We start from the raw sequence: 20,715 nt of genomic DNA, 5'->3' as shown, positions 1-20,715 counted from the left end.
TCTCCAGTCACCAATGGGACAGACGCAACTGAGCAATGCAGCTGTCCTTAACATGCAGCAAGACCATACCAGGGAACTAGATGCAAATAAGATGCTGACAGTTTTATTCAGAAAGCTACTGTGAGCTGTAATGTCTTTAAACTAGGACGTTAGTGAAGACAGCTTGTAGGTGACTGCAATGATTTTAATATACTGCAATTCATGATAATGTAATTATGTTGTTCATAATAATGTAATCATTAAAATAGTAAAGATACCAATGATAGACATATTCAATAACTAGAATATGAAAGAAGTGTATAATTATGCTGAAAATAATCTACGCCAAAATTACCCCACCTCCACCCCTAAACACACACACCTCTTCAAAAGAAGCCACTGGCAAAAAGAAAAGTCAGTGTCTCTGCTTGACACCTCCTTTGCATGAATTTCACAGCACTGGAGATGAGCTGAGAAGATTTAGGGCAACGGGGCAGAAATAGTTCAACTTCATACTGAGATTTTGGATTTCATTGCACCAACAAAGCTCAGTTAAATTACTCTTCTCATTCTATACCCTCATGTATTTATCAGCTGGTCAGCAGCAATGTCCACTCCTTGGTCAAATGACACGACCAAAAGTTGATTTCACAAGGATGTTGGCAGCTCACCTGACTGAGTCCGTTCCACCCATATAGACAAATTACACTACGCCAATGTCATCTGCAGGAGTCAGGAATCTCACATGTGATATGAGATTCGTGCCCAGACCATTCATTCCGTACAAGAATCTCATGGTTTTTGAGGTAACTGTGACTCACTACGTTCCATATTACCAGTCGTATAAAATCCCCTGGATGTAACATGGCTTGATATTGCAGGTATTGAAGATAAAAAGATTACACTTCCCATTACATTTTTCGTCAACATTTTTGTGGCTCTCAGTTCCCAGAAGATGAATATTTTCCACTAATCAAATTTTTGATTTGACAACACAAAAAGAAATACCTATACAGACCATTCTGCATCTTTAAGGACATGACACACTACTCAGGTAGGGAGATTTAGCCCTCTGGCCACGGGGTTGGTGTATAAAAGCAATACAGCTCTAATCTTCAATATCAGACTGTACCCGTGGACCGCTTCTTGGAATGGAAGAACATAGGCAGTAAATCTACCTGTCTCCGTTTGCTCCAGAGTGCTGCAAGCACCATTCCGTCCGCGTCCCCAACAAACAAGTTTCAACTTCTCCGTCCCCTTTGAGATACACCAGGATCAATAATGAATTTAAAGCTGCAGCACTAAACACCTGAACAGCCCAAGAATAAACCTTTTGATATTAAGCAATGAGCCTTTCACCACCAGATCACACACTTCATTGAGAACAAATGCCCAAATATTGCCAAGATGCCTCTCTAAAATATCTACTTCATTCTTTTTTCTTTTCTTTCCTTTTTCTTTCTTTTAAATTGGAAGGCCTGGGAACTCGGATCCTTTGAATTGAAGTAACAGCATTTCATGCAAAACTGAAGACTTAACAGAAGGGAGCCTGGGCTAAATCAGCATCTATTCCAATTATCTTACTTGTGGAAGCAGCTTAGCCAACCTCTTTCCAAAGGAGCCACTGATTTTAGATGCCTGATCATCAAATATAGAATATCAGAGAATATTGGGGTTGGAAGGGATCTTAGGAGGTCATCTAGTCCCACCCCCTGCTCAAAGCAGGACCAATCCCCTGATAAGAGAGGTTGCAACCAGGCCCATTTTTCTGAAGCACTGAGCAATCAGAACTCTCACTGAAGCTAACGGGAGCTGTTCATGCTCAACATTTCTTCATAACAGGCCACAGGTTTTCCTTACTTGTGCACCACATTGGGGGTATCCAAAACTGGAGCACATTTTTGGTCAAGAGATGTGGAAGCCTTTGGTGATATTACATGATAACAAATGGAAGAGCAATTATACCCAAACACCAATAGTGTGATATAGTATATATCTGCATTTGAAATAAAGAGTGTGACAGGTTGGATCACAGAAACCCCCCTGGGAGCTGCCAACTGGTGTGCCAAGACTACCTCTACTCCTGTTTTCCCTGCCAGCTCAGGACGCCAGCACCCTGTCTTGCTGAGCCAGACACTCCCGTCTGCTCCAACAAAGACACAGGGTATGAATCACTTGCCTCAAAACTGCAGGTTTACCTGAAGGCAGCTAACAGAAGTGTGCTTGTCTTTAACACCCAGATGCCCAACTCCCAATGGGGTCTAAACCCAAATAAATCTGTTTTACTCTATATGAAGCTTATGCAGGGTAAACTCATAAACTGTTAACCCTTGTGACAGACCCAGGCCAGTGGGGTGCAGGAGTCTGGTAGAGGGCAAATATACTGGTCACTGGGTGAGTAGTTTTCTGTTCCCTGAGTGACCAGAGCAGGGGCTGCATTAGAGTAGTCAGGAACTTGCTAGAACCAATTAAGGCAGACAGGCTGATTAGAAAACCTGCAGCCAATCAAGGCAGGCTAATCAGGGCACCTGGGTTTTAAAAGGAGCTCTTTCCAGTCAGATGGGGAGAAGCCAGAGGAGAGGAAGTGTGTGTGAGGAGCTGGGAGCAAGAGGCACAAGGAGCTGAGAGGGAGAGGGTGTGCTGCTAGAGGACTAAAGGAGTACAAGCATTATCAGACACCAGGAGGAAAGTCCTGTGGTGAGGATAAAGAAGGTGTTTGGAGGAGGCTTGGGGAAGTAGCCAGGGAGGTGTAGTTGTCACACAGCTTTTACAAGAGGACTATAGACAGCTGCAAATCCATAGGGCCCTGGGCTGGAAGCTGGAGTAGAGGGTGGGCCCGGGTTCCCCCCAAACCTCCCAAGTCCTGATCAGACGCAGGAGGAGTTGATCCAGACTGTGGGGGAGATCACTGAGGTGAGCAAATCTGCCAATAAGCGCAGGATCCACCAAGGTAGAGGAGGAACTTTGTCACAACTGGTATCAGGACTGGGATCTTGGTGTGCACAGCGCGGCAGAAGAAGTACGAAGGTACTGTGCGTCCTGCCTAGAGTGTCAGCTGCACAGTCCCCGTTCCCACCTGAGGGCACCTTTAGTACCCCTTCCCATCATAGAGGTCCCCTTTGAGCAAATAGCCATGGGCCTAGTGGGACCCCTAGAGAAGAAGGCTCGGGGCCACCAATATATACTTGTTGTTTTGGACTATGCTTCTCGCTACCCAGAAGCCATCCCCCTGCGGAACACAGCCTCTAAAAAGATAGCCAAAGAGCTGGTGGGGATCTTTGCCCAAGTGGGGCTACCAAAGGAGATATTAACAGATCAAGGAACCCCATTTATGTCAAAACTAATGAAGGACCTCTGTACGCTGCTCCATATACATACCCTGAGAACTTCAGTCTACCATTCGCAGACTGATGGATTGGTAGAAAGGACCCATCAAGGTAGAGGAGGAACTTTGTCACACCCTCTATAACACTGATAGAGAGATATGCATGGTTGTTTGCTCCCCCAGGTATTAATACATTCTCTGAGTTAATTAATAAGTAAAAAGTGATTTTATTAAATACAGAAAGTAGGATTTAAGTGGTTCCAAGTAGTTACAGACAGAACAAAGTAAGCCACCAAGCAAAATAAAATAAAGTTCGCAAATCTATGTCTAATCAAACTAAATACAGATAATCTCACCAGTTCCAGAATGCTTCCTTTTGCAGACTAAACTCCTTTTAGCCTGGATCCAGCAATCACTCACACCCCTTGCAGTCTCTGTCCTTCATTCCAGTTTCTTTCAGTATCCTGGGGGGCGGGGGAGGAGAGGCTCTCTCTTTAGACAGCTGAAGACAAAATGGAGCGGTCTTCCAAGAGTTTAAATAGATTTTCTCTCCTGGGTAGACACCCCTCCCTCCCCCTGTGTAGAATCCAGTCACAAAATGGAGATTCTGAATCACATGGGCAAGTCACATGCCCATGCATGACTCAGGACTTGCAGGTAGCAGCGATTACCCACATGCTACTTTGAACGTCCTCAGGAAGTCTTCTTATGTGGATTGGAGTCTTCCAAGCTCTTTTGTCTGTTAAGTGCTTCCTGATTGAGCACTTAACTCGTACATTCCTTTCCGAAGAAGTGAGCAAATGTTCTAACTAAGGCTACTTAGAAATCAAGCAAGTATATGGCTAATGTTAATAACTTTGAACACACAAATGGTGCCTGCATACAACTAGGATGAATATAACCCGTAGATCATAACCTCTACATAGACGTGTTACATGGCATATATAGCAAAACCCTATTCCAGTTATATCATACATACATCTATAAACACCCCCCATAAAGCCTTATGGGGTACACTGTCACAAAGAGAAGTGGAAAATTGTCGAAAGAAAGAAAGAAAGCAGAGTAACAAGACTATATTTCCATGAAGTGCTATGTCCTATTCCCAGCTCCAAAGTAGGGTATTTCTCACACAGTTCTCTTCCTTCTTTATTGCAGATGTAGAGTTTGACAATCAAGTCTGTCTGCCACCATTTTTAATTACTTGTTTCACCCTCTTCAGTCTCAACTAAAACAAAACACAATAAAAGTAGAGATTCAAAAAACTTCTCCATTCTGCAGCTCTGTTGGAAAGAAAGAAATGCTCCATATCCATGGATAGGAGATCACCTGGCCGAATTCTCATTGACACTAAAGCCTTTTGACACTGCTCTGGCATGGGAAAGAGCCGTTCAAGTTAATGTAGATGTAATTAACATATATACTATGGCCCTTCTGTTCCATTTTCACTTCACAGAATGGTGTAAGACCCATCGTGTAGCTGAGAATCAGGCCCCCTGGGTTGATAACAGAGAAAACCCATAGCCAGGAAGGCATTAAATGAAACCGATCAAGGGTAACGTGGCAAACATGAGGAATGTTTGCAGAGGTGGTGATGAAATGCAGCTCTCTCATTATTTCACACAGAGTTTGATGCACTCAACACTTCTCAAAGCGAGGCCTATGGGATCAGATGTGAATCTGTATCTTGCCATTCATTTCCTGCTTCTTCCTGTTCCCATGGATATGCCTGCTGGATGTAACATGGTCTATAGTTTCCATTAAGATATAGATGACCCCATCACCAACCCCCCTTACCCTCTAATCCCCCACAACCATATGGGCCCCTGTGACCATAAATTTCCTCCTAACTGTATGGGCCTCCTAACTATATAATCTCCCATAACCCCAGGGACACCGGTTACAATATAATCCTCCATAACATTATAAACCTCTATCAGCACGTGTGCCTCCATCGCCACCTCCAGTGTCGGCTGCACCCGAGGATTCCACTCTGCTTTCCTGAGAAAAGGAGCTGAGAATGGCTTCTGGGAAAGTCATGACAGTGGTGATCGAATCAGCATTGTAGAGTCAGGGCACTGTAGAGTCTGCCTTACGTCTGGCTTGTTGCAGCCGTCACACATGATTTGTGGAATGTCACTTCACACATTTGTGACGCAAGGTGTCTTTCTGCCATGGAGATAAAATCTGAAGCACATAGGTGGAAAGACAATAAATTTAAGGTACATGGGTCAGTGGAATAAAAATTTTAATGATAAACTCCTTTTGCAGCTGAGCTCATGTAGAAATCTAAAGAAAGAGACACAGAAAGAGAGAAAGAGAAATAAAGGAAGGAAGGAAGGAAGGAAGAGGGACCTAATCAGCTCTTTTGAATCCTTGTTATTTTCTTTGTCCTAAAAATATCCTGTCTCTAAGGGCTGGTCTACGGTACAGCTGTAAGTTGACCTAAGTTACGCTACTTCAGTGATGTAAGTAATGTAACTGAAGAAAACGTAACTTAGGTGGACGTACAGCAGTATCTACACTGCACTGTGTCGACTGAATCTTCCACAGACACTCTGTGATTCTTAACAACGGGAAGGGTTTGGGGGTTTTTTCAATTTTATTTTTTTTGTTATTGAGTTGCAGGCATTAGCTTCTTCTTTGTTTAGAAGTCAAGCCCTGGATTTTCAGAGCAAGACATGGAGTTGGGACACTAGAGCAGACCTCATCCCTCTCTTTTTCCATTCTGGAACCCAATCCACTGGGGACCGAGGGACCCAGTCTGAGTCAGTGAAAATGGCTGCCTCCTGAGTGGTGGAGGTAATTTTGAAGGCTACTGCTACAGCCACAATTTTGGCTGCTTGGGCAGAATATGGTGCACACTGTGTCCCATCAGTACCTCCACATGCGGATGGCCGCTTCTGTAAAAACAAGAGCTGACCACAAACCAAACAAAATCATTTCACTCATCATGGCCTCTCCTTCGAAGAGCGACGTCTCCTCAGGCAGTGGCTCAGGTAACAGGTATTCGTGCTCTTCCCCCTCTAAGAGGAGGCTGTGAGGTATTGGGGATAGCACTGGGGGGTTTTCCGTATCTACATTTTTGTTTAACAAAGCAAGGATCCATTTTGCCAATCGAGGACTAGATACGTGGCTGTTAGGATATTTAGGCCTGTTTGTAAAGGCCTATACTTTAAGAATTTAGGTGTATGTTTATTATTTAGCTAGTTATAGAGGTATAAAAGAAAGAATTAAAATTACAATTTCCCTGTTTATAGGCCTTTTTTTACTATGATAGTTTAAGGCCGTGTTTTTAGGCTAAGATTTTTGGCTAAGCAGCAGAGGCAGCCATAAGCTGGGAAGCATATGGTTACATTTTTAACTGGTTACATTAAAATAAGGTGCTATTGGGCTGTTAGAAATACAATTTTATTCTGATAATGCCTGATAATGCCTGCAGGGCCTGGAAAAGTGAAGCAGGGAGAACCTGCCTGAGGCCTGGGCAAGACAGCCCCAATCGGGGACAGCCCGGGACAGGAGCCAGGACGAGCCCTGTGCCAGGGAGGAATCGCCCGAGAAGGGCAGGCCGGAGCTGGACCTAGTATCATGGCTGCCCAGGACTGCATGGGGCTGGGCTTATGACTCTGCACTGGGAACAAGGAGGGAGGTTGCTACCCAGTTAAGCAGGGAGGTAGCCGCTCTGTGTGGCTTTGCAGAGAGCGCCAGAAGAAGGCACCAGAGGGGGTTGTTGGGGAAAGTTCACTGGCGCCGAAGATGACCAGGAGCACCCAAGACTCACCACTGGACTAGAACGTTGCTCAGGCCTCCTGAACTCTGTGTGCAGACACATTGCTCAGCGTCTGCCCTTCCAGACTGTGCTACCACTGGGCCTGTGGGGCCTTGGCTTGGATGCAGCCGTGTTTTACTGCTCCCCTTATATTTCCTCTTGTTGTATTTCTCCTCTCATCCCTCTGTAAATAAATACCTCCCTTTGTTATATCCATTGTACTTTTCCTGCGGGTGTGTGTGTTCACTCTGGGGGGTTTGGAACAGGTGCCCCTGGGGTGGAAGGAATTTCTCCTGCTGCATTCCTGTGCGCGCCTTCTCTTGGCCGCTGCTGCCTGCAGAGCAGACTCCATCTTGGCCACGAGGGCGCTAAAGTTACAGCTAAAATGTAAAATCCTTATTTCTTGGTTGTTTTATGACTGTAGTCCCCACTTCCCTATCGTTTGGTTGTATAATCTATGTCTGGGTCTGGGATTGTTTCTCTCTGCTATATAATCAATTTTGTTGAGTGTAAACCAATTAAGGTGGTGGGATATAATTGGTTAAATAATTACGTTACAATATGTTAGGCTTGGTTAGTTAAATTTTAGTAAATTTGGTTACGGTCTAGCTAAGCAAAATGCAAGTTTTATTGTATAGTTTGCAGTCAATCAGGAAGTAAAGGGGGGAATGGGAACAGGAAATGGGGGGTAGGGGAATTGGAATCATGCGTTGCTGGGGGGAGGAATAGGAACAGGGACACAGGCAAGGCTCTGTGGTGTCCGAGCTGGGAAGGAGGACACTGAGGAAGGAAACTGGAATCATGCTTGCTGGAAGCTCACCTCAATAAACACTGAATTGTTTGCACCTTTGGACTTCGGGTATTGTTGCTCTCTGTTCATACGAGAAGGACTAGGAAAGTGAGCGGGTGAAGGAATAAGCCCCTAACATCTTGGTGCCGGTGACTCGGATGCATCACATCGGATAGGTGAATGGCAGCCTGTAAGTCCCCCTCCCCAACAGTCCGCGCAGCTGCTTGGAGGGGGTATGGCAAACTCTCGTGATGGTAGTTGCGGGGTCTGGCAAGCCGGTGTAAAGGATTTTTTGAATAACTGGATAAGGAAGAACCAGAGCCCATATCAGGTGCAGGGGTCAGCCTGGGATGAGATTAAAAAGGAGATGGAGGAAGTGTCAGGGGACCCAGAGGGATGGGGGGTGGCTGAGGAGCCCACCCTCCTTTGGTATATGAGTAGTGGAAGAAGGTCTCTGCCCCTGGGGACTGGATGCCTTCCAGCGAAAGGAGGCACTTCAGTCTACCTGTGAGAGGTTTGAAGTAAGGGCAGCACTATGGGAAGCTGCCTGTAATCTTTCAGGTTTGGTGTTGTTTCAGCAAGGGCTGCTGAAGGGTTATAAATTAGTTGGGGTGGTTAGAGATAATTTGACACAACGGGGTTTAGAGTCAGAAGCAAAGTTAACAGACCAGCTTTAGAGACAGGAGCTGGGACTTGGTCCTGGAGAAGAGGGGGGGAAGGTTTCAAAGTGGAAAATGGCAGGAGCAGCTGACAACCCCCACTCTTCTCCCAGAGCCAGGATGAGAACCTGGGGGGAGGGTTCCCAGCTGTTTCAACCCAGGGAGCCTACACTTGGCTCAGAGCTAACTATGTCCTTTGCTTCTTTCTCTTCTTCTTTTTCTCAGTTTACTTAATTTGCTGCTGGGAACCTGTACTTCAAGCTGACCTTGCAGGGTTAACTGGTTTCTTTCCACCTCTTCCCCCCATCTTTCCACACTTTTGTTTTGCTACTACCACCACTATGCTTCTGTCCCCAGAAACCTGTACAGCTTTCTAGACAAAATGGGCCCTTTCCCCACAGAAATGGCCTATAAGGACCTGCTGCAGGCTGCAGGCAGAGAGATAATCTAATCAAAATTATTTAACTATTGGGTGACGTAATCAAAATCACTGAAGAAATGTCAGGGGTTTCTATTGAAACTTCACTTGGCTGCCCCTGGCTGTCTGTGGTTGTACAAGATGGGTGTGTGATCGGGGTACAGTTGTGTAAAAAAAAAGTAATCGCAGTGCAAGGAATGTTAGAAGAGAATTGTGTGTGCGCGCACAGGGAAAAGAAAAGGAAAAGGGGAGCGATAATAAAAGAACTAAGCCTCGGGGTGGCTCTGGGGGAGCAAACTGTTGCTTTGGTGGAGTTCATAAAAACTCTGTGGGCACAGGGGAGGCAGTTACACCTTATGTAGAATTAATATGGCTAATATCATGTTATGGAGGTTAAACTATGGGGATGTGTGCTGTGTATATTAAAGAAGAGGTAAAAGAAATGCAAACAAAACATGGTACTTAATTAAAATTCTATTAAGGCTCCAAAAGAGGCCACAATCAGTTGTGCTTTCTTTTTCAGATCTGTGTGCATCTTGGAGCAGAAAATGAAAGTGAAAAGTAATCAGAACTCTGGTGAAAGTAAAATGTGTCCCTTTTAAAACAGTCTCTAAGCTGTTCATAGCTTTAAATCCAAAAGCAAGCCAAAAAGCCTCTGTGTAAATGTAAATTACCTAGTTGACCAATACCTCACAGCCTCCTGATAGAGGGGGAAGAGCAGGATTGCCTGTTACCTGAGCCACTGCCTGAGGAGCCGTAGCTATTCAAGGGAGGGGCCGTGCTGAGTGAAATGCTGTGAATAGCAGATATTTTTTGGTTTGTGGACTGGATGGCTCTTGTTTTTCCAAAAGCAGCATCTGCATGTGGGCTTCACTGCTGTAAAAGTGCCTATGGGCATTTATCAGGAATCACAAGTTCTTTGCCAAGGTGGGCTTCACAGAAGGGATCGTGGGTTTGGCAAGATTTGTGAGTGATATATATTTATTCAATTAAACTCTTACTTAAAAACCATGTGATTCTACTCATCAGTATATTACCAAACAAGAGAAAGCTCCATCCGGGAATACGGCATACTTACAACATGCAGTAATTACAACAATCAGAAGAAATAAAGAGATGATGACATAGACAGTCGAACAGTGCAGAAGACCACAAATCTGTTGACAACAATTGAGGAACCTGCAGAACCTAAAAATAGGGAACTAGATTGGATTTTTTCATACCCCTTCTTTATATCACTCACCAGATACACAACCATTTTTGATCCATTTCCGTGACCATAACAAGATTGATACCTGCCAGTTGCACTTATGTGGCATTCCAGGTGTTCATAACCTCATCTCTAATCACTAATATTAATAAACTGTCAATCATTCTTTAATCATTCCTATACATTATTGCAATCTTACTGCCTAGTTACTAAATTGCAAAAAACAAACCAACCTCAAAGCTGCATCTAATTTGTGAAACTTATGGCATAACTGTCCTTTTGTGGTTATTTGTTTACTTGTGTAACCCTTCTGCCTGTCTGAGTTGGCAGCAACAAGGGCCGGGTTCAGTATCTAGAGGTTCCGTTTTAATAACACAATGCAAAACCGGCTCAAGCCCCCACTCAGTGATCTGGGACAATTACATACCACCCCCCGGGTGCCTCTAAAAGGCAATACTTCCCCTCTCGCAAGCACAGAGTCTGAGTGTAGCAAAATCCTTTTAATAAAGGAGGGAAACAATGCGGCATTATGTTGGGGAAACACCACAAATAGGATTCATAACACAAACCATGAGCAGAAGACCCACCCCCAAGTAAGTTTGTAGGTGTCCTTTTCTCCTCAGGGTCTTAAGTCCAGCAACCCAAAAAATCACCAAAGTCTCAAAAGTCCAACACCCCAAAAGTCTCTTGGGTCCAGCAACCCAAAAATCACCGAAAAGTCCAACAACCTAAAAGTCTCTGTTCCTGGCCAGTGGACTACCAACCTCCAAGGTTTTTGTGTATTTTTTTCCTTTTTCTCTTTTTGACAGCAACATTCTGTTATTAGATGTTCGGCTGCGAGTGTGTGTGTGTGTGTGTGTGTGTGTTCTCCCTGTATGCTGTCCCAGCTCTGCGCAGACAGACAGCACAGCAGTCCTTGAGTGAACATCCAATGACCACAAGTTCCGTTAAGGTGCAAAGGTGCCCAGCCAGGTTTATTGTGGACAAAGCATGCTAATAGCACCTGGCAGACTCTACAAGGATACTAAGACATGTATGGCCATGACAATGGACACAGCTCAATGAATGGCTGGATTTTCCATTCCCTCCTCAGTTGGCCAAAGACACTCCCTCTGCAACTCTATTTTATGCATCAATACAAACAAGTTACATACTGCCCCTCTGACGTAGTTAGCTGACACCCTCTGACATAGCCAGTTATCACCCATCATCTTGTACATCTCTATCCATCGCACTGTTCTTCTGACCTTGTCTTTAGGATAGGTCAGCATGTTCCTGTTATCTTTAGGGAACGTGTTGGTATCGAGATGTTCTGGTACCATCATTCTGGAATGTGTTTGCATGAGTGCTCTGTGCCTAATTGTGACAGGTTGGGTTGCAGAAACCCCCTTGGGACTGCCAGCTGATGTGCTGAGACTACCTCTGAGCCCGTTTTCCCTACCGGCTTCGGAATTCAGTACCCTGTCTTGTTGAGCCAGACACACTAGCCTGCTACAAGCACAGACCCCGGTCTGAACTATGCCCCCCAAAAGCCACAGGCTTAACTAAAAATAGCTTAAGAGGTACTCCTGTCTCCAGCACCCAGATACCCAGTTTCCAGTGGGGTCCAAACCCCAAATAAACCCATTTTACTCTATATAAAGATGATACAGAGTAAACTCATAAATTGTCCACCCTCTATAACACGGACAGAGAGATGTGCACAGCTGTTTGCTCCCCCAGGAATTAATTACTTGCTCTGGGTTAATTAATAAGTAAAAAGTGATTTTATTAAACATAAAAAGTAGGATTTAAGTGGTTCCAAGTAACTAACAGAACAAAGTAAATTACCAAGGAAAATAAAACAAAAACACACAAGTCTAAGCCTAATACAGTAGAAAACTCAATGCCGGTAAATCTCACCCTCAGAGATGTTCCAATAAGCTTCTTTGACAAACTAGACTCCTTCCTAGTCTGGGTCCAGCCATCACTCACACCCCTGTCCTTTGTTCCAGTTTCTTTCAGGCATCTCTTTGGGGTGGAAAGGCTATCTTTTGAGACAGTTAAAGACAAAATGGAGGGGTTTCCAGAGCCGTATATAGTCTTTCTCTTATGGGTGGAAACAGGGCTGGCTTTAGGAAGTGCGGGGCCCAATTCGAACAGCTTCGACGGGGCCCCGGCAGGGATGACTAAAAAAATAAACAAACAAAAAAAACATATGAGGCTTGTACTCACTGTGCAGTGCTCTGAGTCTTCGGCGGCACTTCAGCAGTGGGTCCTTCACTCACTCCAGGTCTTCAGCGGCACTCAAGGACCCGCCTCCAAAGTGCTGCCGAAGACCCAGAGTAAGCGAAGTACCTGCTGTCGAAGTGCTGCTGAAGACCCAGAGTGCTGCTGGGTGAGTAAAAACTAAAAAGGCGCCTCTAGCCAGGGAAGGGATTCTCACTGGGAGCAGGGCCCTCTTAGGCGCAGGGCCCAATTTGGGGGAATTGGTGGAACAGGCCTAAAGCCGGCCCTGGTGGAAACCCCTTTGTTCTCCTGTGTAAAATCCCCTCAATAAGATGGAGTTTGCAGTCATCTGGGCAAGTCACATGTCTATGAATGAGTCAGCTTTTTGCAGGCCGACGCCATTGTTTACGTTAGTTTGAATGTTCCCAGGAAAGCTCAGATGTGGATTGATGCCTCCCAAGTCCATTGTCAGTTAAATGTTTCTTGACTGGGCACTTATTGAGAATAGTCCTTTCTCAAGAAGCTGACCAAATGCTTCACTGAGGCTACTCAGAATCAGACAAATACATAGCCAATATTCATAACTTCAAATACAAAAATGATACACATATATAGACAGCATAATCATAACCAGCAAACTACAACCTCCCATAGACTCCCCACTTGGCCTCCTCTGTATAAGAACTGGTGCAACCATAGAACCCTGGTTGCAACAATGATCTATACGGTCACAGTTTATGTCAACAATGTCACACTAACACCTCTTAGGAATGGGTGTTTCTGCAATATCAGCCCTGTTCTTGCCAAATTCTGTGAGCTTGCAAGCAGGCAGAGACTGACTTCTCTTTGCTTCTTTGCTGTACATCAGCAAAGCCTGAGCACTACTTTAGTTCAGGCCTTAGGCCTTACACCAGGCCTCTGATACAAGACCTAATGTTTTAGACTCTCTTTCTACTATACATACCAATGCACCAGCTTAACCATCTTTTAATTTCATAATTTGGTTGGTGCTTTGCATTGTCCCCAAAACCTGGGGCTGATAAGGGAAAGGGACATTCTGTTAGAATTATAATCATCATCAATAATCTTGGAATACTTGACCAGTAATGTGAGCCTCTTGTTCTGATTTTATTTTTGATTAAATTGTTTTTTCTGTTGTGTAGGAGGCGGTGGTCCTACAAAATCAACTGGAGGGTTATTTGATTCCCTAATGTTTTTCAGAGGGAATCGCTGCAGTCTAAGGCCTTTTTGCATTAAGGAGCAGTAGTAGCAACCATTAGCTAAAAGTGGGGAGTCACATCCCATCTAAACTGTACAAAACAATAGAATAGCTGGTTGCTAAGAAAGATTCCAGCTGTAAGGAAGTATCGTGCCAAGATCAACAGACAGACATTAAGGACACGGCTACACTTGCAGATGTAGAGCGCTTGGAGTTAAACCCGCCCTCCAAGAGCGCAGCAGGAAAAGCGCTGCCATGTGTCCACACTGTCAGCTGCAAGCGCAGTGGCATGGCCACATTTGTGGCACTTGCGGCAGCATTGGGAGCAGTGCATGGGGATGGGGGTTGAGTGCAGTGGGTAAGGGTCGTAGTTTGCAGGGCTGGGTGCTGAAGCTACAGATGTCGGAGGCAGCTGGTGGCAATAAGACCCTGGATGTTGGGGAAAGTGGGTTGGCGGTGACATGGGGGCACAAGGGAAAGAGCTTTGGGACAAGGGCTGTGGGATAGGGGGATGGGAGTGCTCCACCTGCATTGCTACAAAGCCCATATCAAGTCTGCTTGGCGCTCCACGATGCTTAGCAGCCACTCTGTGCTTTGGTGCCGGCGATCCGCATTCTGCTGGCGGATTCTCCTTTCACTCTCCTGCCACTCCTGTACTTTTTGATTTTCATTAAGGGACTGCTGCATTACTTCATGCAGCATGTCCTCTTGGATTCTTCGCAGATGCTTCTTGATTCTTTGGAGTCTTTCGGCCGTTGATAACAAGGACGGCGGGGATCTCAAGGTGCATCTGTAAAGCCAAAGTGCAACACTTAACAGAGGCGGCATTGTTCACACTAGACAGAGCAATGATTCGGTTGCACTTAAAGGCAAGTACAGTGTACACAATAGCAGAAATTGTCCATCCCAAAGCAAGTGCACATAACTCAAGGGACCCCCAAAATGGTGAGTAAGCACAGGGGCAAGGGGGACTGATTGTTTCACAGCTGTACTGTCCTCTGGGTTCTGTACCTTGGGGAGAGCCAACAGCCGCAGGGGGGGCCTATACTGAACACTGTCCCCACATTTTCCACAGGATGAGTTCATCCTGGAAGATATCTCACTGTTGAGGGTGACCTGGGAAGCAAGCAAGGGTCTTCTGCAACAATGCAGCTTCCATCCTGGCCCATATGCAGCTTGCCTGTGTGCAGCAATGGTCCCCCTGCCCCTCACAACACAGTGGTGCAGACATGTTAGCCTGACTGGGACAAGGATCACAGTAGCTCTGCCAAGGAACCTGCGCAAGCACATTGCCCAGGTTCTGCATGAGACCTTGGAAGAGATCACTGAGGCCGATTACCGCGATGTGAGAGAGCACATCAATGCCCTATTCCGCATCTAGGCATGCATGCAGCCCTAACCCTCCTCGCCCCAAGAGCCCGCACTGAACAACTTCCTTCCCAAAATAAAAGCCGCTTACCCGGCGCCTCCTCTGGTGTTTGCTCTTCCCCAAGCACCATCCTCTGCGACTGGCTACCTTCCTCCTGGCTTGAAAACAGCTCCTGGTTGTATGCATCAAGGGATGCCGGGCTATCTCCTTCCTCCTCAGCACCCTTGCTTCCACTTTCCTCCTCCTCATCCTGCCTTGTTGACCTGGGCTCTGAATTGTCCATAGCGGTCCTCGGAGTGGAGGTGGAGTCGCACCCCAATATTGCGTCCAGCTCTCTGTACAAACGGCAGGTCATGGGGGCAGCACCGGAGCAGCTGTTTGCCTTGCAGGCTTTGTGGTAGGCTGTCCACAGTTCCTTCACTTTAACCCTGCACTTCAGTGTGTCCCGGTCATGGTCCTTTTCCATCATATCTCCTGATACCTGCCCGAAGGTATCATAATTCCTACGGCTGGAGCGCAGCTGGGACTGGACAGCTTCCTCCCCCAAACACCGATGAGGTCCAGCATCTCGTCATTGCTCCATACTGGGGATTGCCTGGCATGTGGAGGCATGGTCACCTGGAAAGATTTGCTGAGAGCACTCCACGCGTGGCTGAGCAAACAGGAAGGGGATTTTCAAAATTCCCATAGAATTTAAAGTGCAGGTCTGATGGTTGGTCACCTGAGGGCAGGGCAGTAGAGTTCAAAGTGATGACCAGAGTGTCTAGCACAGGCATTGTGGGACACCGCTGGAGGTCAATCAGAGCACATTAATAAATCAGGGCATCCACACTGGCACTGTGGCACTCCAGCTGGGGCGCAGCAAGCGTTATGCTTCTCATGGAGGTGGATTACCAGGACTGCTCCTGCCGTGGAGTCCGGGTGCTCTACCTGCCTTGCCAGTGTGGACGCATCATGACTTAGGGCATCTGGGGCTGCTTTAATGTGCTAACTCGCAAGCATAGCCAAGCCCTAAGATGTTTAAAGGAAAACTTTGCAAGATAACTCTCTCTCTGGCAGAGCCACTTAGCAGCAGTTTCAGCTGGGAAAGCTATACTTCCCTTTTGTTTGACCTCTAATTGTTTTTATCTGGTTTTTAATTGTTTCTATCTGTTGTGTAACTGGTTTCACAATATTTGAATTTACTCTTGTATATAGGGGAGTAATGTGCTAGGATTGGTTAAAGAATTGTTTCATAATATGCTAGGACTGGTTAAAATATTATTTCGTAATATGATTGGTTAAGGTACTGTGACAAAGTTCCTCCTCTACCTTGGTGGGTCCAGCGCTTATTGGCAGATTTGCTCACCTCAGTGATCTCCCCCACAGTCTGGATCAACTCCTCCTGTGTCTGATCAGGAGTTGAGAGGTTTAGGGGGAACCCAGGCCAGCCCTCTACTCCGGGTTCCAGCCCAGGGCCCTGTGGATTGCAGCTGTCTAGAGTGCCTCTTGTAACAGCTGCATGACAGATACAACTCCCCAGGCTACTTCCCCATGGCCTCCTCCAAACACCTTCTTTATCCTCACCACAGGACCTTCCTCCTCGTGTCTGATAACGCTTGTACTCCTTAGTCCTCCAGCAGCGCACCTTCTCAGTCTCAGCTCCTTGTGTCTCTTACTCCCAGCTCCTCACACACACTTCCTCTTCTCTGGCTCCTCCCCGCCTGACTGGAGTGAGCTCCTTTTTAAACCCAGGTGCCCTGATTAGCCTGCCTTGATTGGCTGCAGGAGTTCTAATCAGCCTATCTGCCTTAATTGGTTCTAGCAGGTTCCTGACTACTCCAGTGCAGCCCCTACTCTGGTCATTCAGGGAACAGAAAACTACTCATCCACTGACCAGCATATTTGCCGTCTACCAGACTCCTGTGCCCCACTGGTCTGGGTCTGTCACAGTACAGATAAGTAGGACCTAAGTTTAACTACATAAACTGCATTCCACAAGGAAGTTCTTTGGAACCTTACTACAGGACACAGCCCAAGTTCAAAACTGCCAGAACTCAATACCCTGCACCATCATCCCGCGCAGAAACCAGAACCCTGGACAATCCTGTCCTGACTGACCATCGGGAGAAGTTAGTCTGCTTTATCAGGAGTGGTGAGCATTGTGTGCTTAGCAAGTGTATTCTGTTCATTAATTGTTAATAAATACAAGTTCAGGATATTATTGGGAAAAGGCTCTTTCACTGGGAAAAGGTCCCACCAACCGGTAGAGGGACATTCATCTAGGCCCAGGGAGGGTAAGGAGTGGGAGCCCTAAATTGTGAAGCTAACACCAAGATTCAGAGTTTTAACTGCTGAATTATTTTTCCAGTATTTTTATTTTCCTTTTGTGATGCTGGCAGGCCAGGGGCCAGCTCATGCCAAGATCCCCATGTCTCAACTGGACACTAGCAGATACATAGCCGGAGTCAATCTGGCTCACCTGTGGATTAATATTGATAAAATAGATATTACAATTATAAGAAAATGTTTAGCAGTTAGACTCTATGGAATCCTTGTGAGCTGCTGCCAGCATTAATTTCAGTTGCAATCTCTATGTTCAGTACTGGAATGTAATATCTGAGCCGGGGGAGGGTGAGCCTCTGTGATTGTATGAATCCCCATACAGGAGAGAGAAGTGGTGAATTTACAGGAATTGTTACACCCCTCCTGAAAGAGGAGACCCATCAGTACCAGATGGCTCATGTTGGATCTTACAAGTGGAAACTCCCGACGTCCAGATTGAGAAACAGGACTAAAGACTCTTTATTGTTCTGCTTTCCTCTCACTGAAGATGAGTCAGGCCAGGGGACTCCTCCCAGCAGCTGAGTTTGCAGCTCAGAGCACAGGGAAGGAGGAAGATAAAAAACCCCAAGCCAAAGTAACTAGGTATCTCTAAGCTGCTTGGATTCATTGCGGGGTGGGGTGTTTTCAGACATGAGAAAGAGATCCCCAGTTGCTTAGCCTGAGTTAGCCCTCAAGGACAAATAGAGCTTGCTGATTATAGACGCCTATATTACCTTTTGAAACCTAAGACTGTAACTCGTTCATGTGTCTATGGGCTTGTCTTCATGTATAGCCCTGCAGCTTTAGTGAAGATGCTACAGTACCACACCGACCGGAGAGCTTCTCCCATCGGCATAGTTAAATCACCTCCCTGAGAGGCGGTAGCTGTGTCAATGGGTGAAGCTCTCCCATCGCCTAGGGCTGTCTGCAGTGCGGGTTAGGTCAGTATAACTGCATCGCTCAGGGGTCTGGATATTTCACACCTCTGAGCCATTAGCTATACCCATATATGTTTATAGTGTAGACCTGGCCTATGCTTGCCTTAACCTTGTGAATAACTCTCTGGTTATTCTGCCTGGTCCTTTGGAATTAGGAGTAACCTGAATATTGCTGTGGCTCTTGGTGTAAGGGGTCATCCCAGAGATTCACTCGCCTGGATGACAAGACAGCCAGTGTGCCCAGGGACAGGCTGGGATTTTGTGGAAAGGCTGATAAAGTGCCTGCGGAGTTGGCACTCGGAGCAGTTGGCTGATGAAAATCTCAGTTTTGAATGAACAACTAACTTGGGGTTTGTGCCCTGGTTTTTAACAATCTGCCCCGCGCTTGTGTCACCATTGGGAGCGCCAAAACTTATAGAGGCCTTTATATCAGGGACTAAATGGTTTGACTTCCCTTAACTGAAGAAAGTGGATGGGAGTCACGGGCTGGTTCACAAACATGTGAGAGCCTGTTTGCATCCCACTCCCTCTTTGGCTACTAAATTAGCTCTGTTGTTTTGGAGATACAAAGCATTCGTTTATTTCACCCTGCAAACATAAAGGGGCCCACTAGAACAAGAGACTAAAACACCCAGAGTAGCATACCTGAGGGTGAACCATTAAAATAGGTGAACCCTCAAAAATACCAGAATGACAAATGCATCAGGCCATTGCAGAGCCCAGCGGAACCAAAAAAGAATAGATTCAACTATTCACTCCGAGTGCACTCTTCATTGCAAACTTCATTGCACAAGCCACTCCGACCACCTCAGAATACACGGTGCAGAATGTGGATCTTTAGCAACAGCTGTAATTACCATGAGCTAACTCTACCTCTAATCAACGAGCCCAGGCCCATTAGCTTATCCATCGCGGGTTGATCCAAGACAGCTGTCTCAAGATCAGTCCAGAGTCAACACTCGCCCCCTCTTGGGGCGATAAATTGAATATTTATCCCAATACCATGCTACCTGGCTGAGATCAGATTTGACAATTTATAACACAGATACCAAACGATATATACTGTTATATGTTATAACATCTTAGCCATAGCATGCTTGCAGCTATCAATATTGCATTCATAGTATGGTGGTTTTTTTGTTTTTAAGTAACTTCCCCAATATCTTAATAATTCCGATACATTATTTCAGTCTTACTGATTAGTTATCAACTTGCAAAAAAACCAAAACTCCCTCTAACTTGTGCAACTTGTGGTGTACCAGCCCTTCCATGGTTACCATAGCAAAGCTTACAACGCAAGTATTTCTATTCTCCTACTTCCTATTATTATTTCTATAAGCACGGTTGGCAGATAAATTATATCTTACCCAAAACTACAGATCTTCCATGATCACGTCTGGGGTCAATGTGATGGGGTGTCCCCGCCACACAGGACTGGGAGGCCTATTAACCCCACAGGCTGCAGCTGGATCAAGAGCCAGGGAGCAGGGAATTGATTGATCGCAGACCATTTCAGCTGTGCAGGACTAGGCAGGGCCTGTAAAACCAGGAAGTTGGCAACGGACAGGGAGGGCTGCTGGGAAAAGGCAGCCATTCCCTGCTAAGAAGAAGGAGGGTTGGGAGTGGTTCACGCAGAGAAAGGAGGGGAACCAGGTATTGTAGGAAGGAGGCCAGGGAAGGAGCAGTAAGGGCTGGGAGAATGGAGCCCAGAACTTGTAGCCTGAGAGTCCCTGGTCTGGAACTGGGAGAGAGGGCAAGCCCAGGTTCCCCTGCCAGCTGCTGAGGAAGTGGCACCTGAGGAGTGAATGGGAAGACTACCTAGGACTGCTGAAGGAAAGACTTTCATATACCCCAGAAGGGGGGAATGGCAAATGACTAGGCTGGAGGGCAGAGTCACAAAGAGGACGCTGAAGATCCTGGGACGAGAAAATTGCTGCAGACCTGGGAGAGAGACAGTGTGATGGCATGCGAGCATGGGAAGGGGCATGGACCTTGAGAGCTAATCCCCAGAGTGACTAGGAGGGGGCACCAGACAAGCAGTGAGTGGAGCACCCGGTGACAATCAACACCAGCAATGACAGCTGCCAAGCAGAACTGGGCAGAGTCCCACTGCCCAGCAATGCACAGACCAGCACTTCCAAGCCCTGGTGCTTCCTCACCCCGAGCAGCAAATGCTTTGTTCTCCAGGAGCCGTAATTAGCTCCAGGTGACAAACTGAGATGACGATGTGATGGAACATCCCTGACTGGCATCTACACAGCACAGAACTCAAATGGGCTGACTCCATGAGTGCCGAGCAGGCAACCCACCCAAACCCACAGGGAATCCATGATGCTTGGCCAACCCCTAAGGCTTGATCTAGACAGAGGATTTGCTTCAGTTGCTGCCATGGAGACAGCTATGCCATCTCGCCCAGGCAGAGCTCACCCCTGGCTTGTTGCTGCAGAGGTAAACTGCGGGTTGCTGCGGAGCAGCTTGTGACGATGTGGTTCTGGCGGGACCCAACTGAGAGTGCCAAATCAGGACC

The 20,715-nt window shown here is 46.3% G+C and overlaps 1 protein-coding gene across 1 annotated transcript in view; it reads left to right on the top strand.

The window, feature by feature from the left end:
• The first annotated feature begins 16,778 nt into the window (after positions 1-16,778).
• TYMP (thymidine phosphorylase) overlaps positions 16,779-20,715 on the top strand; it is a 22,288-nt gene continuing 18,351 nt past the window's right edge. The window contains exon 1 of the mRNA XM_032782019.2: positions 16,779-17,080. The gene's annotated coding sequence lies outside the window, so the exon portion shown is untranslated. The remainder of the gene's footprint in view (positions 17,081-20,715) is intronic.

Source organism: Chelonoidis abingdonii, chromosome 1 (genome assembly GCF_003597395.2).
Source record: "Chelonoidis abingdonii isolate Lonesome George chromosome 1, CheloAbing_2.0, whole genome shotgun sequence".
Lineage (NCBI taxonomy): Eukaryota > Metazoa > Chordata > Testudines > Testudinidae > Chelonoidis > Chelonoidis abingdonii.
Note: the sequence above shows the minus strand (reverse complement) of the source record. Positions and strands in the feature narration are given on the sequence as shown.